This window comes from Zootermopsis nevadensis, unplaced genomic scaffold (assembly GCF_977971745.1).
Source record: "Zootermopsis nevadensis isolate Lab colony 2312 unplaced genomic scaffold, Znev_1.0 Znev_ptg000029l, whole genome shotgun sequence".
In the NCBI taxonomy this organism is placed as follows: domain Eukaryota; kingdom Metazoa; phylum Arthropoda; class Insecta; order Blattodea; family Termopsidae; genus Zootermopsis; species Zootermopsis nevadensis.
Window position 1 is genome coordinate 4,612,739 of NW_028259161.1, and position 15,847 is coordinate 4,628,585.

At 40.4% G+C, this 15,847-nt stretch overlaps 1 protein-coding gene across 4 annotated transcripts in view; it reads left to right on the forward strand.

The window, feature by feature from the left end:
* LOC110835779 (uncharacterized) overlaps positions 1-15,847 on the forward strand; it is a 347,536-nt gene that overhangs the window by 17,929 nt on the left and 313,760 nt on the right. For all 4 annotated transcript variants that reach the window (XM_022076346.2, XM_022076342.2, XM_022076350.2 and 1 more), the window contains exon 2: positions 1,861-1,985. The gene's annotated coding sequence lies outside the window, so the exon portion shown is untranslated. The remainder of the gene's footprint in view (positions 1-1,860; positions 1,986-15,847) is intronic.

Sequence of the window (15,847 nt, forward strand, 5' to 3'; positions counted from 1 at the left end):
ATATGGCATTGTTGTATTGCTCAGAAGCGAAGCGCCTCGTGCGTTTCCTTTCCACTAATTCTTTCGGAGTCTGAAAAAAATTAACGAGTTTATAAGCGAAGCACACAGGGAAGGGATTAAGTCCTACATAAAACATTTTACGAGTATGTACATGAACTCTGAAGAGATATTTACATTTCTAAACGAATGCGTTATTGGCGCAGAGTTCAACTATATGAAGACATCCAGCTGTCCACAGTGGAGAAACCACAGAGAAGACAGTGCTGTCTTTATCAGAACATTAAAATATGTAAAACCTTGCTCTCTCCGCGTGAAAGGCGATGAAGCAGTGTCCGCGTACCACAAGACCATGACATGATTTTGTGACGGCGTTGAGAAATGGTTTAAGAGTTTGTGTTGCGATGGATCTTACTTGTCATCTTGTCATGTTTTGTTGCTTACCGTTCCAAAAAAATAGTTTCGTCTGTATCTGTGTGTCGTATGATACTTCATCATATACTGAAGTCACTCGGTTGACAATATGTGGTGACATTTAGGAACCTGACAGCAAAGCACTATTCGTCTTAAATATGAGACGAGCTGCTCTGTTTTCGAGATGACTGTTGATTTTGGAACTCCTTCCTGTGATAATCCAATACTGTACCGGGCATCAGCTACAGTAACATTTCGTGGGCACACTTGTCAGGCAAAGTGTGACAAGTCTTCATGCAAGGAATTAAGTGGTTAAGCCACACGTTCAGTGGCGACACTATTCGATATCTTTTTGTTACTTCTACAAGCGCGTTATGCCTTATCCGACGTTAAGGAAGTACTAGATGTCTTACGGATTTTTTTTAAGGGCAGAGGAGTAGTAATAATCATCATTATTGAATACTTTTTCTGACGTCAGTGAGCCCAGGCGCATTCAGTCAAAATTTCAACTAGGCTTAAGTTATGCAAATGTTTCAGGTTACTTAAATTTCAGAGGGCATGATGCCAGAAGGACTTAATGCTGATGCTACTCTATAAAGAGGTAACAGTTATATTTGAGCGTATGAACAATAATAAAATACATTTTTCAAACGAAATAAGCGTAAGAACATAGCCTCCTGTAAATCGGTCGTTCTCTTTATATGCCTGTTTGGCATGATGCCCTCGATTAAATTATTATTGTTTATATTTATAATTGTTTTACAGTTTTCGTTTCTCATTTGGCACTGTTGTAATTCCCGGTACTGTTCGATTTTTTTTTATTTAAATAAAGTGAACAATTAATAAAAAGAGCCTTAATTCATATTCATTTTACTTTGGCATTCAGAACAAGAAACCAAAAAGTACAGTCAAGTTATACTTGTTCCAATTCTGCTAACTATGTAATGGGGCGAATCCCATAAACGTTTCGAAAGGCCACAGCGGACAAACAATAATGAAAATGTGCTACATTGGTGCACACGGGGTAGTGGAGTGTAAGACATATTCAGATTAGATTTACGAGGGTTGCTGCAAAAGTAATGCCCCAAACTTAAAAAAAACTTTTTGTTCCACAGCTTTGCTTTTTTCACAGTTGGTAGGCATGTTCTTCCGTGCTTAGTTAATTCTTATCCCGATAGTGGCGTTGTTATAACTTACGTTAAAAATGGCGACTGCACGTGCCATACGTCAGACGTACCACGTGCTGTAATGGAATTCTTGGTGTGTGAGAACGAGACAGTGGGAAACATCCACATCATCTGCGAATAACTTGCAGTAAGGGACCAATCATGGTAATGTGTGATTGTGCCATGTGCCAGTCACATTGGAGCTATTGATCAAGTATGAAATTGTAACGACTGGATCTTTGAAATCTGACTGCAGCCGATAAGCAGGTCTGTTTATTTACAGAGAGCAGGGGAGATACTGATGCTGGGAGACAACCACGTGATGTGAATGATCTGCATCAGCTGCTGTGAGGACATTTCAGATCAAGAAGGAAGGAGAGTGTCCTTGTTGCTACTGACAAACATACGGTAAGCAAGCCCGCTGTGTTCCGTGAAACTCTTCACATCGGAGTGGCATGGTAGCATTTGGAGTTGGTAGTTGGAGTGGGATAGGTCACAGGAAAGTTTTGTTTGTTTCTGCAAACCTCAATATTTCATCGATCCAGTTCAGTTGAACACCGTGTGTTATAGTACTGAAAACATTGAACAACCCTTGTGAACAAGTAATTTCAAACGTCTGGCGAATATATTTTAAAATTTTCTCGATACTGTCATGTTACCAAGGCACTCTGTTGTTTAGTAAATTCTGAATATCTTGCTTTGTTTCTTACATAACGCAGGTGTAACCACTGTTATTGACTGTAACTGTGCTGATTTAACGTGGAATGACGAAGTGTGCACATACTGATTTTGCAGGGGCTTTGCAGATTGAATTCTGTATGTACTTAAAACGCAGAAATGTTAGACCAGACAGGTACTTTTAATTCTGAATGGCAATGTTGGTTACAGTGAATTCTGTATGGTATGAGGCCCCTCGGGTTGCCACTCTTTCATAAAATTATGGCCAGAAAACCCAGAACGAAAGAACCAGTAGGGTTATTAAAATGGAACTTAAGAATACAGGACGTGAGAATGTGGATTGGATTCAAATGGCTCAGGATAGATACAAAGGCAAGCTCGTGTGAAAATAATCCACCTTTGAAATTCCATAAAAAGCAGGCAGTTTCTTAGAATCTGAGTTAAAAAAAGAATATAGCCCTTATCAAATAATTACACGTCACTTTCGAAAGTAAGGTTACAAACATGACGGTGCGGAAACTAATGTAGTCAAATACAAAATTTCTTTTTCCACATTCATCATCTTTACGTGAGGGGTTGATATGGTTATCGACGCCGAATTTCTCATGTACTTTGCAAAATAAACTCTACAAGATCTTGATCAATTTCTTCCAGAAGCATTAAATGCACTCAGTAATTGAATTTCCCTGCTCTTCCGGAAGTTGTTGGTATCGCTATTTGATTGGAAATTATTATACTTGTCAATCCATTCAAGTAGTAATTATTGGGTAATGGGCATAATGTGCATATTTCAGAGTTCTACGCTATGCCGTCAAAAGAGATTGTGTGCCTGATCTAGTGACGATTTTGTGAACTAGAGTTGTAGAATTCAGACACTAGATGGCAGACAATTTCACATTCCAAAAACTGTACAGCTGTTTCCGTTTCAGCCCTTGTATTTTGTTCTTGCTTTTAAGCAGGATTTCAATCGATACATAGAAGACTGGAAAGGTGTAATTCGTGTGGAATTCACACATGCAAATTCTGAAAAAATATTACGTCAGTCATCTTGTTTAGATATCTTTAGTTTCCAAATATGCAAATCGTGTGGTGTTAAAATCTTACTTAAGTAAAATTAATGAGTAGGGGTTATCAAGAGGCCTTATTTATTTGGCAGTGTACTGGTCTTGTTATACACGGGGGCTCGAAATCGGGACTTGGACAAGTTATATATCTTTTTTATTTATTTTAACATGCAAGCGCCATGCTGTTATTTTACGTTACACGAATAACTGCTAGACTAAAGTTTCGTGTTTTACACAAATCTTTTACCATATATAATTTTATAGCCCTGTTGCAAGTGGCGCTAGTGTCGATCGCATCTCACATGTTAATTCGCCCGCCATGTTGGTCGGATTGTAGGAAATTTTAAAGTACGATTACAGATCAGTCCCTAAATTTCACCCAAATCTGCCCATCGTTTGTCGAGTGCCAAAAAGTGCGCATTTCGCTGTGATAATGACACCAAGGAGACTTGGCATGTTGGGAGACAAGAGATGCGTGCAGAATATTGGTGGGAAACCTCTTGGAAAATGACCACATGTAAGACCAAGAAGGAGACGTGATAATAGGCTATAGATATTGGTGAAATAGATGTAAAGCTGGAGTTGGCCCAGGATCATGTCCTGTGGCGGGGTTTGGGTTTAGCGGTGTTGAATCTTCTGGTATTTCTGCCAGAGAATTAGACCTAGTACATATTAAATGTTATTAATGAATACAGCTTCTGGTGGGACGGTCGAGGTATGTGAAGGCAATATTTACGACTTTCTTAAGCAGTAACTAAACAATTTCGAAATTTCTCAGTATTATCTTGTGTTGCGGACCGAACAATTCTTGTGACAGTAAGAAATGTCTCATTTCTATTTCTTGTCCTCAGGGCAACCCAATTCCTTTAAACTCCTCTTTCCGGCGTCTCGTTGTTTCTCTTGCTCTCCCCCCTCCATCCATTCCTAGAATATGGGCGTGTCATATCATTCTGCACAGTAGGCTATGTAGTAATCGTTTAAACTGTATTAGCGAACTTAGGTTTTTTTCCCCTTCTGAACTTACGGCTCTCATTTCAGCTACTTGTGTTTTGCTTTGTGTCTTTGCTCCATCTCCATGGCCAACTTTCGTATTTTACCACCGGTCTGACAAATATTCTGTATAATTTCAAGCACGTACTCCTGGACATTATTTTATTAACGTGTCTACAACTTACAGCATTTATTTTTCAAATCTCTGGCTACCTCTGCTTATTAGACTCTGTGCCACTCCATAAACGGTAATTATATTGAAGATTTGGCGTTGGTCCGCGGATCAGAATCTAGGAAGAACTGCTGAATCCGAACCAGTGAATTGAGGCTGTAATTTGAACCCTGACACACGAAGGCCAATGTTGCTCTCTGCGCACCTGGGCACATAAAACTGATAGTGGTATTTGGGGGGGGGGGGGGGTTGTTCATCCCCCATAATGGTAGGTATGTGATCTTTATGTTTACAACAGATGCGCCATTAATAACTGGATAAAGTTACTTTAAAACTATCGTTCTCTGAATGTCACCAGTGTTAATGAAAAACTGTAATATCTGAATGGAGCGACCAAATTAAGAAGTTTCACGTCCCTCGACTGTATAATTTATCTCGTAATAGTGATTTATTCTACCTTCTACGTGACCACAGACTGTGTCCTGTTGTGTACAATTTATCTCATCATTACGATTAATTTGATAGGTTTCTAGAAATCGCTCTTGGCTATGTAATCATAATGAAGATTGTGGGTTCCTCTTAAGAACCTACAATCTCTTTTCTAGAAACTCTACTTTATGTAGAGTTGAATGTTTGTTACAGTACTCACAAAAACCCACAACTGGGCCCTATCTTGAACCAGATGAATGCGGTCCACATTATCGCACCGCGTTTATTCAGAGCCCATTTTAATATTATCCTCTCACCTCGCATAGGTTTCCGAACTGGTTCCTTTCCTTCTCGTTTTCCGACTAGAATTTTGTATGCATTTCTTGTGTCACACATTCGTGATAAAGCCCTGCTGTCTCATTCAGTTTCAGAATAATTTGCACCGTTTGTCTTCAAATAGACTAAAGAGAGCAGGCCACAGATGTGAGTTTTAGGACAAGAGTAATGCTGAAATAAATCCAAATTTAAAGTTGCTTTATCCGAAATAACGGTAGATATGAGGATAATATTAAAATGTTTTTCAATTAAACAGGATACGAGGGTATAGATTGGATTTATTTGGCTAAGGATAGGAACCAGTGATGGTCTGTTGCAAACACAGAATGAACTTTGTAGTATATTAAATGCGAGAAATTTCTTGACTTTCTGAGGATAACTGTGCCTGTGTTCTGAAGAAGGACTCTGCTTCGCGGAGTTGATAGTTTAAGAAGTTCTGCGGACCCCAGTTTGGCTACCGTTCACCTAGTAACGAGAAAAATGGGAACGGCTGCTGGGTCAGTGATAAGTTGCTGCATTCTCGCTGGCTGAAGGCATCTTATCTCTACCATTCCACGCCCTCCAAGGCAGCAAGTCTTTTTATGTTCTGCTATTTACGCCGAGAAAAGCTCTGAAATTTTCATGACAGTCCCTTTGATCATGCCTTTTTGGATACGAGACGACATGGCACAGCAGAGTGTTAAGTAAATTGGAGAACATGGAATATACCGTGGGCTTATAGCGCGGAATGAGACCAGTAAAGAGAAAGGAACGCAACGGAACTGTTACGATGCGTTTATTATTCAGACTAAATATTGTCACAACGTGTTCAGAAAGTACGCAGTTAGTCTTATTTTCTAAGATACAGCCTTAAAAATAGGATGTTTATGTTCACATTTTAATTACTAGTAAATAGCTTTCTAAAGCATGGAAGGATTTCGATTGAATTTGTACTGAATTTTATTAAAATCCCCGATTTTATATATTCTACATTCAAAGATATAAATATGGCGGTTATGCGAAACAGTACTACCGCAGTTTATTATAACTTCTTAAAATGTGTGTGATGGAAGATCTGTCAAAAATTCTCCTTTATTGAGGTGCCTTGTTTGAAATGGGAATTTAGCGTGTCATTGAAGCTCATCCACTTTCGCGAGTGTTACCATTACTAACATGGCCGGCAAACCTCTGAGGTGGGAGCGACATCAGCCATATTGTAACGTCAAGTGACAGACAGGGAGATAAGTAGAGAAACGGGGTTGGAACAGAAGAAAGCTAAATAGTGTAGTTTAAAGTATTACCTTGACATTCGTCTGGAGGACCTTGGTAAAACCATGATAATTAGATTACAATGACGCGAGTCAGTGGTGGGTAGCCTTCCAAATACAAATTAGCTGATTTCACAGAAATACCTCCATAAAAACTTAAGAGTTGAACTTAGCCTTTTTTTTTTTTGTTCTCCTAATATCTGTACTTACTGTAATCTGATCAAGACGATGAGACGAGCAGGACACATTCCACGCGTGATTTTCCAAGAAGTGCGTGTAGTTTTTTTGTTGTTGTCAGGCTATGGAGAAGATACCACGTTGAATACCTAGGCATAGATGGGAGGATGATAAGATATTGCACACCTGGTATACGTATTATGGTCACAAAGAAATACGTGTAGTTTCGCAGGGGATCAGGTTGAAGTTTTCTGCTTTGTAATTCATAAACTAAAGAACATAAGAAGTATAATCTTAAAAGGATGCAACTATTATCTGTTTAAAGAAGAGAAATTACAAATGTGCTTTATTTTCTGTGAAGTTATGTACTGTAACTCATAAACTAAAGAAGTAGATTCTTTGAAGGACGTTACTGATGTCTGTCTTAAAGGAGAGAAATTATAAATATGCCCTTAATACGCGATGTCAGTAGCAATATCAGCTTCTTTTGTTTCTTATTTGTTCTTGCGTTGTGACTATGTTCTTATAGGTGTGCGACATGTTATAGAGGTGTGAAGTAAATTGGACTGGCCCAGAACGGTCAGTCGACGGACTTTTGTGATCACGGCATCGCGTCCCATTGCAAGGAATTTCTTGAGCAACTGAATTATTGATCGGACATGTAGCACCCGTGGGGGCATGGGGGAGGCATCTAGAGTTTTAGTTAGAAGCTTCAGGAGAAGATATCACGTGTGAGACCTAGACGTAAATAAGAGGATATCATTAAAGTGGATCTTATGGCAGTTTGTGAACAGTATTGGTGGTGGAGATGTTGATGTCTGGGGTGTAACGCTGTGTGAGCTTGTTTGTAGATGGTAGCATTTCGGAGGTACATGCTGCCTCATCAGGGATGTACTGCCTCAGTATATTACCCAGTGGTATGTTTCTGGAAACGCAAATTTGATCTTTACAGCAGGGAATTTCTTCGCCAACTAAGTAACTGTGAAGGTTCTATAATTTATTTAGGGTTGGTTTTCATTAGAAGAAGTATCGATGATGAAGCGCATGCTTTATGTAGTATTTAATTTGATAGCGAATTTTGTTTCTCAGCACCTGGTCAATCATGTTCCAAATTGCCCCCTTGAGAAACAGCATTATGCCAATTAAAAATGTGGTAGTTCATGAACTTCATCTGCCGTACTATAGCGGCAAGAAGATTCACTTTTCTGGCTTGAAATAAAGCTCTGTATATCCTAAAAAAAATGCCGAGCTTGACAAAGTCAGGGCAAAAGCTCCATCTGTATGTCTTTATAAGAGATATAAACTAAATAAAACTGACATGCCGCGCTCTGAACCCTAAATCTTGAGAGATGAAATGAAGAACACCGCAAGAAGGTGGATAGATAAGGCCTGGCGCCGTAATGTTATGCGACTTCTCGTGCTGCAGACTGTTGCGGGTTAGTCTAAACAAGGCCTGCAGGCGCTGAACGCAAGCTGCTAAATTTACTACGGGTCGCACAGGGAAAGGGCGAGTTTTAGGAAGGGGAATAAGCCCCAAAAGCAAAGGAAAGGGGAAAGAAACCCCGGTCGATACACTCAGTTCACACTTGGTGCTGTTCGTCCTCTAGTACTCGGCGTAGTAGAATGTGCAGATCCCGACCTCATACAAGTTCCTTCTAATTAACTCTGTGGAGCAGAATCTTTCTTCGAAACGTCGCTAGTCGCCTAGCTAGTTAAGAAATATCGGGCCATTTTTGGAAACCAAAGATTCATTTTCATGTGTACAATAACCCGCCACTCATTCTTATCCTGAACCAGCTCTTATCGTCCTGTGGCGAATCCTGGTCTTGAAATCCGGTCGTGCAGAAGTGCAATATTATTAAATTCCCCCAGTGCTAACGCGTTTTACTAGGAATAATACAATAATAATATGCAGCTATTATGTTTTATAGCAAAGCATTTCTTTTATATTCCTTATTTTTAGTCCTCTGGCGGCACACTACTATCCATACAGGGGAACTCGACACTGGTGTTCCGGCCAAATCTTTAACACTCTTCAAGTTCAGTTTCATCTTTCCTGTGCCTTCAAATAATTTCTTCTCTATAGGTTTTCCGACCAAAGTTTTGCAGGCATTCCTCACCACCTCCTTGCGTGCTGCATGACTCATTTTCCTGTGGCCATTTTAATCCTTCGGATCTGTCACATTCGTAATTACGCGGTCTTTTAAGGACCAGCCGGGATAGCTCAGTCAGTATAGTGACTAGCTACGGGCTGGACGACCGGGGTTCGATCCCCGACGGGGGCAGAGGATTTTTCCTCTAGCCTCTGCGTCCAGACCGGCTCTGGGGCCCACCCAGCCTCCTCTACAATGGGTACCGGGGTCCTTTCCCGGGGGTAAAGCCGACCGGGGCGTGATGCTGACCACTCACCCCCATCTAGTGCCGGGGTCAAGGAAGAGAGGAGCTATACCTCCTCTCCCCCCCCCCAAACGCCTACATGGCGTATAGTGGGACAAACTTTACTACTTTTTATTTTACTTAGAAACAAAGAATTTTTTTACAAGTCTGCTTAAATAACATTTATAAAAGAACTTAGTTATATAATTCTCTGTACGAGGGACCGATTTCTGATAATTTTTCCTTTTTCTGTGTAGTCGTAAGACACCAAAAGGATCACCATGCAACTTTTAGTCGCTATTTAACGTTTCAGTTTTGCATTCTCTTCGTAAAACTTGTGAAGGTAAACGGCAAAGTTACTTGAACGAGTAAGCAACGCGACATGTGGAAGTGGAGGTGAAGCTCCGTGCTTCCTTGAGTGGTCACTTCCATACACCGCCCGCTTTTACTCTGTATTTATTCAATACACGGGGTGTTCAGCAGACCCCGTCTGGACTTCGCGGTGGAGCGAAGAATTCATTCGTGTCAGAAATCGAACCCCATTCATCTTATCACGTGGACAGCCAGAAATTAATTATCCACTATTTTTCTGGACGATGTTTCTATATTTAAGTATTTGAATTTAAAGGATGTGGTATTTCCTTGCACTCCAATTAATATTATCTTTCAGGTTCAAGGTTCTGATTTTAGTACAACAGATCTTGTATGATTCTAGAATACGTCCTGTATGCACCACAGTGAGATATAAGTCACACAGTGTAATACAATGTAATTACTTCCATTCTATACAACAACAAAATTATCATAATTAGAGATGTAGTCGCTGATTGTTGAACTTAATGAATATGGAAGGCACACAGTCGTTTTTTCTGAGGACGTTTGTCGTCTTTTGTCTGCTACTCGAAAGTACATTATTACAAGCAGCGTAACAAACGCCCCCTGCCCTGTACCAGGTCAAGGGTTCAAGATACTTCCACCATACCCACTTAACTGCCCGCAGGTCATAAGTGTCAAGGCGACATACAGTCGACAGGTATTTACATATGCTTAATGGACGGTGGTCTAGTGGTTAGAACACTAGCCTTGTAATCCTGGGGTCTCGGGTTCGATTCCTGGCGGTGCCCGAATTTATAACTTGTGTTGGGCAAGGCCGTGGTCTAGGCAACACGGAGTTTTCCTCCGGGGGTTTCCCCGGTTTCTCCGTGGCATCCCAACAATTACTCCATTCACACACAGAAGAAGGCAATGGCAAACCACTTCTGGATCATCTGCCAAGAACGTATATGAACAGGTCCCAGTCCGAGAAAAGGATGGAAGGATCCTGTTCATATGGACCTGTCGTCAGACAGAACACTAAGTAAAGTAGTAATGGAAGAACGGTACAGTGGCTTTGAAAACATAAAAGTGGACGGCGACTAATTAATTTCTGTAATGGTAACATCTTCTCGGACGCTAAATAACTTCTATAGTTCATAAAGTGTCGTCAAACAAATACATGTATCTTGTGTATGAGTACTGAACTATGTTTTTGCACCGAATCCCTTCGGTTCGTTTCGTTGGTGGAAATGAAGTGCAGATTCCACCAGAGGACGTCAGCTAGGTGCCAGCCGCCGACAGTCACGCTTTCCTGACATTTCTCTCCACAGAGCAAAAACAAGAAGCCTTCTTCGGTTCCTTCAGGTATTACAGACGCGCTCAAATACGTTTTGGAGTATTATTTTTAAATCACAGGGCCCTCCGTCAACTCTAGCCTTTCTGCTCAACGTTTTCCATTGCACCAATTTTTTTGCAACAAGTGGCCAATTTTGATTCCCCTCTCAGGCCGACCCTCGCGAAGACCGTATCAGCACTGCAGTCGTTTTGAAACTTGTTCATAATCACTTCGTAACTTTCTTATCGATACAACAGGTAGCCTTATGTCTGCACTTTGCTTCACCACTGTATCACCTTGATGATAACATTAGATGCTGCATAATCTGAGGAATTGAAACCCTTGTTAAATAAAATAAGGTATTATAATATCAAAAGACCACTCCTACTGCTAATTCTCTGAGTGGCTTTATTTCTTCGTCTTCTGCTTCGTCCTGGCTCTCTGGCTTTTTCACGATTCGGAATTTATTCTGAATGTATGAATCCGACATTTTGGCTCGGGGGGGTTAGCCCTACACAGGACAATAATCATAACATTTATGGCTCGAACGGGATTTGAACGTAGAATCCCAGTTTTCGAGTGGTCCAAACCGTACTCGGCTTTCAGTTGGTCTCACAACCGCTGTGATAGACGCTTTTAACACTTATTTGTGATAACTTGTCTTATGTCTCGTGTCTCACATTACGTAATAGCTTCAGCGTGAAAGTGTCGCCACTCCTCCACACGCCGGTGCTCCGACCGGCCAGTGGCTTTATCGATTGGACCAGCAATTCATTTGGACCCGTGTACAAACAGAATTCATTGGTCCGCGTGTTCTGCATGCATGGCGCTCATTACTGGCGTATCGGCATGCCGACCGCGAACTCACTCACTCTCTTGCACCGTGCTAGCAGTCGTGGCAATTCTGTCATTATTCCTGTTACTGCTAGCAGGACCGCCATCATGCCCTCTTCTGTACCAACTTTTTAACTCCAGTGAATGTCTTGTCTTGTTTTAAAGCCTCTTCTGTTATTCTCTTCCAAGTTGTAGCCCCTTGAGGGTTACAATCCAGTGCTTCCCTCTTTACCACTGCCTGTACATTTTCCACTCACAAATCTGCAAGTTCTAATGACGTGGTAAATATTTTATTAATTTATTACTTAACTAATGTGTATGCTACCTATCTTACTTGCCGTGTAGCCTAAGTCTTCTGAAACACAAGTTTGGGTCCCGATTAGGAAGTTGATGCAGGATCTATGTCCGCGATCTTCTGTGTAAAAGTAGGTCCTCACGATTAGTCCATCCATTGTTAAAGAAATTCTATCAACGTCTGAAAGGATTTACTGTTTAGGAATTTATTAAAAATCGTAACAGGCCTGTGATTGCTGAAAAGTAACACATTATGTTTTACGATACTTATTAATACTTTTTCTTTGTTTTATTTCGGTTTTAACGAATTTCCATAGACAATTTGTCTAAAAAACTAAATTCTTTACCATTCCTTTCACCGCTTTCTGCTAGACCGTTATTCAATTTTCAATTATCGAATGCTTTTCTGCGGTGTTTTTTTAAATGTCTTTTCGACTGAAGCAAATTTGAGTTGTAGGAGATGTCATGTAAAGAAAACAGAAACATGTAGGGCGTTGACCTCTGCATATCTAATTCTAAACCTTTACCACGGGCATCAATCTTTATTAATTTCTATGACTGCATACGAGTAGTATCTCTTGTCAGCCAAACCTTTTTTCGTAATCATTTCAATTCATTACGATGGCTGTCCGTTACATTTAGAGTTCGCACGTTGCTAAGTGAACTGTAAGGTATCATAGTAGTAAGCAACAGCCACACCGCACATGTACAAAATATCCGTACCGAATATAAATCGCGGATCGACTATCGTGACAGATTTATAGTGACACTTTCTCCAGGAAGATTACGTTACCGCTTTCTTTCATTACATTACCAGGTCACTATTTAAAAGCACCTCGGCCATCCTCATTCGACGCTACCCAACATCTGAAGGACACAGAGCGCTGTTAAAATAACAAATAAATAAATAGTTTGATCTGGTTAGTATTAAATTACGTAGAGCTGAATGTCTGTGTAGAACTTCAAGTGACAAGCATCATTAATTAGTTTGACGCTTGTTTGCATTTGTAAGATTTGATTGTTTTCACAGCGGTGAGTATGAAGATTTCTGTCTTCTGGGTTGTTGCGCTGTGTAGTTTGGTCGATGTTAACCAACGTTTCAGAGGTCATACTGCCTCCGTCCTCAGGGCGATAAGAGATAGAGATAAGGAACGGATAGAAAAATCTCTCTATATTATTAGAATGAATCTGGTTATTGGCAACATTGAAACATTTCGTTAATAATATCACGCGATTGTAACACCGTTTTTCAATGTGAAATGTGGGTTCGGCGTTACTTACTCGTTTGAAGGCTTTTGGCTTACTGTGTTCGTGTGTTCCAATTCAATACCGGTGTTTTAGCCTCCCCCGGTTGATTTGTAGTTGGATTAAGCTCTCTTCTGCATCATGAGAAAGAGGGATCAAAATCCTGGTGCGGGATAAATGAAACCCGGGTTGCTATAGTAATACAATGTATAATCACCTGAGAGACTCAGTTCAGGGGTGATAAAATTTGAACTAAATCTATGGATACTTATCAAACTTCATGCAGAATTTAATTTAGAAAATAAATTTCTCTTTTGCCTGCATATTTTGATGTTGGCTTATGCTTGATTGAATGGTTGATCCTTGAATGATGAGTTTGAAGAGATGCGGAAAGAAGCGGTCCTGGCATTTGAACCAGAGACCTCCGAATACGAAGCAGGAGTAAGTGCTAACCACTTAACTGCGATTTTCGGTAAATTACTGAATAAAGTGGACAACTGTAGGCCTAATGCTTCATTATAAATTTATGAACTGTACCTTTCATCTAATATCTCTATCGCTAGGCCACTTAAATTAAGAAATGTGTGGGCAGGACATATAGCACGCATGGCGACAATGAGAACTGTGCATTTTTTTGCTTAAAACCATTAAGGGAATGTGCCACATGACGTAACTAAGCGTAGATGGGAGAATAATATTAAAAAGGATTTGTATATGATGGTGTTGTCGGAATAACCTGGCTCAATTTGGGTTTCGGTGGCTGGATTTTGTGAACATAGTAACGGACCTTCGCGTTCAGTATAAGGGAGGTCTTCTTTGATCGGCTTAGTAATTATCAACATATGCTGCAGCGTGGAATTAATAATTCGAAGGTGAAGAGGTGATGTGTTGATCTGCACACGGCATACCTTCCGTGGTTTGTAAAACCCTGGTAAAGAGTTCACTCCCTCGTTGGTTTGCAGTTGTTTGCCAGGCGTTGCTATCATTTAGGACCTGAAATATATCTGCCAGGATGTGTGTCAGAAGAATCCTCGATGGTGAATTACTAGAGGGGTCGTGGCTTATGCCGCCAGGACAATCGAATACAATGATGGTCGGGTACTGGTGAGGCAGCATGGTTCCCCTCCTTAAAAAGGTCACGTGATCGCGGAGGATTGATTGGGGTACACTGTTTGAAAGAATAAATTATCACGTTTGTAAATCAATGTATTACATCAGAGCAATTGTTGTGCCGTATACAAATGCGAACAGATTTGCTTCCTTTGGATATATTCTTCATCTGATTCATAGATGTTTGCGTCTTTAATTTAACTATGCTCTCTCCACTGCGTAGGATAAATAGCATTAAAAGTAAGGACGATTGTGAACGATGAGTTACCAGTGCAGTTGAGCTGAATTTAAACCCATTAATTAATCAGTCAAGAATTGTGAATTTATAATGACGTGGAAGGGACAAACTCTCTGGAGGGACTGAGTAAAGCACGATGTATCTGAGTGAAGATGTCTAGTCTTTGTACGGATATTCTATATCTGGCCTTTCGAATACGGAAGAGTAGTGGTAGCCATTACAAATTAGAAGCAGACTGCCCCAGCCTCTCCTGTGATACTCGGATTAAGACCAACCTTGTTGCTAGGCCCCCTGCTTACGTCACTTCCACAGAAGCTGTGCAGGTGGGAACACGAGCAGAACGTGTGTTCGTTCTAGAACATTATTTCGCATCGAAATCGTTTGCGAAGCATTTAGCAAAGCGTATCTTGACGAGGAAGTAAATAAGGCAGCAGTGCACCGATTGGTAACAGAATTTGGGAACGTAGGAAGTGTTTCACTCATCAAGCGACAAAACAGCTGAAATTACGGCCGTGCCTAATTCAGGCAGTGCACGATCTGCAATAATCAGATACAGCCGCAAGAATTCTATATTGCAATTGGTTTTACGTCGTTTTGTTCGTGAAGGGTTTTATATGGAACACCCTGAAAAAGTTGGAGGTAAAACCAAAAACAGAGAAATATATTTTTGCGGGATTTTGTTATTGTTATTAGCTCTGTTGTCATTAGGCCACGTTCAAAGAGTTCATTGTGATTAGGTAAGAATATTGTTGAAACTGTATACAACTAACAGCAACTGCAAATGGCTATGTCACGATGAACGAAATTTAACAAGAGAATGCGTTGCTATGCGACATCACCATTCTGTTTGTTACCAAACGACTTCAGCGACATCTTAGGCTATGTAAGCACTGACATTTGTCGGAATATGAGTTATAGTTATTAGCCTATAGCTATGATTTTGTTACTTGCATGAAGACCGATTGTAAAACTGCATGCATTTTTCTTGTCTCAAGTAGACCTTTAAGGTTCGTTTCCGGTTCCTTTAACTGTAACGTTGAGCGTTTGACCTGTCTCCATGTTGTACTTCAACAAACAAGAGTTTAATTTAGCACGAAAAATGTAGACATGTGCATTGTCTCTTGGTGCCACTACATACTTACATAATCACACAAAAATAATGTTTGTTTTTCACCCCATTTTTGAATTTATCGTTCGCAAATCGTCATACGTAATTCATGCAGCTGAAGGATGTGTCTGACATTTGGCATGCGGAATGAACTTGTAATATGGCACTTGACTCATCTTTTAGTCATTGTGTCGGGTCCTTGGTTAAGGTTCATTTCCCACACACAACGTCATTTGCTACTTTAATGACGAATCGCTATCAAGTTGACGGTGTTGTTGTTCTGGGTTGTGACGCCATGTAGAGTCATAGATAGATATCAGT